Source organism: Myotis daubentonii, chromosome 9 (assembly GCF_963259705.1).
Source record: "Myotis daubentonii chromosome 9, mMyoDau2.1, whole genome shotgun sequence".
Taxonomy (NCBI): Eukaryota; Metazoa; Chordata; class Mammalia; order Chiroptera; family Vespertilionidae; genus Myotis; species Myotis daubentonii.
In genome coordinates, this window is record NC_081848.1 from 8538254 (window position 1) to 8544310 (window position 6057).

Here is a 6057-nt window from a genome sequence, read left to right on the forward strand (position 1 = left end):
GTTGAAACCCGGGTGGATAATAACTGACTATTGTTTAATGTTGTTTCTAAGGAACTATTTTTAAAAACTCCACTTCTTAAACGAACTTCTGTATCTGTGTCCTGAAAGTTCTATCTCACTGTTTATTTTAAAAGAATGACAGTGAGGCTTAGCATAAACAAAGAAGCTCTCCCTATCACATTTTCGTTGGAAATTAAAATGTCATCCCAAGTAGCAGTCTTTGAAACTTATCCTGGTATCAGTTTATCTCACATTGTTTTCCATATAGTTTTCAGTTTCAACTTCATAGGACCACATAATGTTTTTTTTATATTATAGATGTCAATTTCCTAAAATTTTCTTCTGGTTTCTATAGCAAATCTTCTTCAGAGGTGTGTTCTTTATTTTAGTCTTCTGGGTAATGCTCCTTTTCCTGTGTGTAACATTGTTTTTCTGTAGATCCCATGAGGGTTCCCTCACCCCCTCACTTTATTTACCTTTAAGCAAGTGGAGCTCTCTGGAGACTTGGTGTGTGCTAACGGAGAGAAAGTATGGATTGTCATTGGTTTTGCTCACTGTCCTGTTCTTTAGGTCTGTAGCTGGAGGGCCAGTTGAGGTGCACAGATCTTCAGCAGTTCCCAGAATTGATAGGATTCATCTTGTGTAGCCCTACTGAACGGATGTGGGATCTCCTACCTGTTTTCTGTCACACAGAACTGACGGAGTAGGTGAAATCTTGACTGTCTTGTACCAACTGCCTCTGTCCTTCCAAAATGTGATGTGCCATCACCAGTTCTCTTCCACTTCCTGCTTCATGGTTTTCCAGGACTAGGAGCTCTGAAGCTGTTAGGAGCCCAGACCCTTCATTTACTCTTGTCCTCTGCTCCCCTTTGAAAGAAACATTCATTGTAAACAAAGGCCCGGTCAGGACTTACATGGGACTTCGCTTCTCCATGTGCATGGGGTAAAGGGGATGCCTCATAGCTCCTGAGCCCTCCTCTTCTTCATTTGAGTAAGCCAGCTTGGATGGATGGATGCCTCTCATTGGCTGGGTGTATATATGTATGTGAAGATACAAGCACGTCTGCTGGTTCCATCTAAGGAATGGGAGGCAGTTCTCAGAGAAAGAGGCTCACTGTGACCTGGGCAGACTCCCTAAATGTGTTTACCATCCCCAGCCTTTGGGACAAAGCCCATTAGGTCATGTCCTGAGGGGAGCGGGAGTGCCTGCCAAGATCGTCCTCTGGGCTTAAGAGTGACTTGGGTGGAATGGAGACCAGTCTTCCCATTGAGCTGAGGGTCTTGGGGGCTCTTGTGCGGAGCTGCTGAGTAATTTATAAGTCGGCACACCTGCATCTCCAGCTGTTTCCCATTACATTTTCCTTGGTGTTGGTCCCACTTTCCTCTAATCAGAAAGACACTTTAATATGAAATCCACATTTTGCAAACCTTCTTTTTGGCAGTGACTTTATTTGGAAACTAACTCTCCCATTGATTATAAAACAGGCCCAGTCACAACTGGACATGGCACACTTACCACCATTGCTTTTCTTATTTTGGAGGTAGAAATGGAAACATGTTTCTCATGGACATATTCAGTGGAATTTAGCTGAAGTTGGCAGTGTGGAAGAGATTGGCCTAGGAGCCAGAGGTCCTGGATTTTATTCTTCTTTTTAAAAAATATATCTTTTATTGGTTTCAGAGACTAAGGGAGAGGGAGAGAGAGACAGAAACATCAATGATGAGAGAAAATCACTGACCAGCTGCCTCCTGCACACCCCACACTGGGGATCTAGCCTGCAACCCGGGCATATGCCCCGACCAGGGATTGAATCGTGACTGCCAGGTTCATAGGTCCACGCCCAACCACTGAGCCATGCCAGCTGGGCTGGACTTTATTCTTTTTTTTTTTTTAATTAAATCTTTATTGTTCAGATTATTACATTTGTTCCTTTTTTTTCCCCCCATAACTCCCCTCCTCCCAGTTCCCGCCCCACCCTCCGCCCTCACTCCCCACCCACTGTCCTCATCCATAGGTGCACGATTTTTGTCCAGTCTCTTCCCACATCTCCCACACCCCTTTCCCCCCCAAGAATAGTCAGTCCATTCCCTTTCTATGTCCCTGATTCTATTATAATCAACAGTTCATTCAGTTCATCAGATTATTTATTCACTTGATTCTTAGATTCACTTGTTGATAGATGCATATTTATTGTTCATAATTTGTATCTTTACCTTTTTCTTCCTCTTCCTCTTCTTAAAGGATACCTTTCAGCATTTCATATAATCCTGGTTTGGTGGTGATGAACTCCTTTAGCTTTTCCTTATCTGTGAAGCTCTTTATCTGACCTTCAATTCTGAATGATAGCTTTGCTGGATAAAGTAATCTTGGTTGTAGGTTCTTGGTATTCATCACTTTGAATATTTCTTGCCACTCCCTTCTGGCCTGCAAAGTTTCTGTTGAGAAATCAGCTGACAGTCGTATGGGTATTCCCTTGTAGGTAACTGAGTTTCTTTCTCTTGCTGTTTTTAAGATTCTCTCTTTATCTTTTGCTCTTGGCATTTTAATTATGATGTGTCTTGGTGTGGTCCTCTTTGGATTCCTTTTGTTTGGGGTTCTCTGCGCTTCTTGGACCTGTAAGTCCATTTCTTTCACCAGGTGGGGGAAGTTTTCTGTCATTATTTCTTCAAATAGGTTTTCAATATCTTGCTCTCTCTCATCTTCTGGCACCCCTATAATTCTGATGTTGGTACGCTTGAAGCTGTCCCAGAGGCTCCTTAAACTATCCTCGCATTTTTGGATTCTTTTTTCATTTTGCTTTTCCGGTTGGATGTTTTTTGCTTCCTCGCATTTCAAATCATTGACTTGATTCTTGCGCTCCTCTGGTCTGCTGTCGGGCGTCTGTATAATATTCGTTATTTCAGTCTGTGTGTGCTTAATTTCTAGTTGGTTCCCCAATATAAGATCGAGGGTCTTATTAGTTTTCGTGTAGATCTCATTAAGTTTATCGGCAGCTTCTAAACAGTTCTTGAGAGACCTTAAAAGTGTGGTTCTGAACTCTATTTCTTCCATTGACAATTTTGTCCTGTTTCTTTGTCTCCGCATTTTGTTATGCTTCCTTGGTGCACCCCCTAGTGGTCTTTGTTCGCAGTCTTATAGATAAATCTTGATTGTTGTAGCTAATTCCAGGGAGGGTTTGACCTCCAGGCCAAGTGGCTCTGAGAATCAGCTGTGTCAGCAGTGAGAGAACTTCTGTCCTCTAGGGAGGTGCTAATCTAGCCTTTGCCTGAGGCTATCCGGCAAATGCCTCTGTGCAGGGCTTGGGCGGGGCAGGTCACACAGGATCAACAGGGTGGGCCGGAGAGAGCAGTTATGGCGGCTCTCAGTCCTGTCCCAAGGGGCTCTGCCTCTCTGAGTCCCAGCACCCGCTGCAAAGCTGGGAGAGAAAGCTGCACTCGCTCTGACCGAAGCCAGACAGTCCCGCTTCTCCCGTTTGAGTTTGGGTCCCTAGAGACTCGCCCGGATCTGGAGCTCAGAGTCTGCGACTCCCTCCCGATTGAAAACGCCAACCACGCCCTCCGCCGCCAGCCCGCTCCGCACACTCCGCACCTCAGAATTTGACTTCAGCACTGCGCCTCCTCTGAGTGTCCGTGTGCGTTTCTCTTTCCTCCTAGTTGTAGGACTTCCACTCAGCCAGCGTTCCTGTGGTTCTGGGTGATGTCCCTTCCGTTTTTTGGTTTCACTTTTGAAGTAGTTGTTCAAAGCAGCAAACTCCGGCGTTAACCTATGCCGCCATCTTGGTTCTCCTGGACTTTATTCTTGACACTGCCTTTTACATAAAACTTCAAGACTTTGGGCAATTTTATCAGTGCACCCAAATCTCAGTTTTTAAATTTATAAAATGGGGATAATAACACTTAACCATCTATCAAGTGCTTCAAATATAATAAAATCTCTCTAAATATAAGGCATATTTATTTCATGACATTGGATGGACTATTCATAACTTTCCAACAATATTTCAACTGTTAGGAGAGATTTGTAGTGTGACATCGGGAGGAGATGTAGGAACTTAGAGTGTTAACTCATCTAATGGTAGAGGTAAGTCTGAGGCAGAGCTGGGGCTAAGCATAGCATTCTGGACCTGATCCTCACCCACCTGAGGTCTTACACTCAAACACAGATCTCCTCCACATCCCTTTTCTTAAAACTTCTAGGAAGTTCTGCAGCTGAGTCATCCTGATCTGGGCGCCAGGAAGAGACTGCAAGTTGAGGTTGAAGTAGCGCTCTCGCCCCAGCACACATGATGAGCATGTATGTGTGCATCCTGGACAAGACTTTGGAGCTGTAAGTGCTCACTGGCTGTCAGAGTGTAAGCCTGGGGGTCATATCTGGTTGTCTTTTCTCCTCTTCCTTTATTGAGTCACATACTTGGGTAGTGAGGGACTCAGTAACACCGAGTGAGGCAAAACCAGTGGACTGTTTTCTCTTTCTGTGCCTTCTAGGGACTTTGTGAGGATGAATCAGGGTAATATTAAGTGACAAAACCAAGAGAAATGAGGCTTCACTTCCTTCGGTTTGAGCTGTGGAGGAAATGTGACATGAAAAGCGGAATGAGTAAGTCCCTCATCATAGCAACTTGACAGTTTGCGAGGGCATCATGGTTCCTGAATCACAGGGCCTTGCAAACAGCCCCAGGGGCTGGGTGTTGTTATTGCCACTGCTCTACAGTTGAGGACTCTGGAGTTCAGAGACCTGAGGTCCCGTGCCCAAGGTTACATGGTCAGTAAATACTGTCAGAATTGGGACCTGATTCTGGATTTCTTCCTCTTGACAAGCATACTCTCATGCCCACCTGGGGAGTCTTAAAACGCTGATTCCTGCGTCCTGCCCCCATAGACTCTGAGTTATCTGGCATTGGCCCTGGCTGTGACTTTTAAAAGCTCGATATCCAGTCAAGGTGGCGATCCCCTGCTCTGTGCTTCCCCCAGTGCAGTGATGAGGACCAGCTACCTTTCAGTGCTTCTCAAGCTTTCATGTGATTAGGAAACACCTGTGAATATCGTTTAGCATCAGATTCTGATTCAGGAGCACTGGGAGGGCCTGCAGTTCTGCATTTATAATGAGCTCCTGAGTGATGGTCTGGTCCCAGAACCACACGTTGAATAGCAAGGTAATCTGACCAGCATACCTCCCTAATCCCAACCAGGCAGGGCTCTGAGTGTCACCGCCCAGGTTCCCCACCTTGCTGTTGGCCAGTTGGACTCGTGGTCCCCCTGCTCCCCAACCTAGCTGGCAGACTCCGTCAGTTTGTGGGATTTGTACTCAGCTGTGGTGCTCCTTCCTCAGGGTCTGCAGCAGTGGATCTTGGATGGGCTTCCTTCCTGCACCTGCTCCTGGTTCTAGGGGCTCTGGTGCCTCCTAGTTGCTTCATTCATTGACATCAGCCCATTCCTAATGTGTGAAAAAGCAGGAGGGAGTCCATGCTGTGAAGACCAGAAAGCCTGGTGTTTGGGATCAGAAACTGAGAGGTTTACGATGAGATTCCACGAGAAGATGTAGGTAGGGTGCCCACATCTGAGACTGGTTTGTTCAATTAACAATAATTATATTATTAAGGAGGTTGCCACTAAACATTTACTGACTGTCCAGTGTATGCCATACCCTATGCAAGGTGATTTGTAGATATCATTTTGTGTGAGCCTCAGAACAACCCTGCAAGGTACCCACCATTTTTTCTACTGCACAGAGGAGGTAACTGAAATCAGAAAGGGTAGTGACTCAAGCAAGGATGCACAGTCAGTGAGCTCGAGGGCCAGAGCTGACATCCCACTGTGACTTCGAAGCCGTTTGCAGATCCTCTGGACAGCTGTGGCGTGTGTGACAGACAGCAGGGCCCCGCAAACACTTGTGGGCTTAGCTGTTTGGGAGAGGAAGAGCAGCCCCTGTGGGCTGGGACGCAGCCTGGTCACTCTCCACTTGCTCTCAGAGGACAGGCTGGCGGAGAGGAGAAGGAGCTAAGAGGTGGAACAGCCAGGTGAGAAGGTGACTTGGAGGGGCAGACAGGAACACATGCT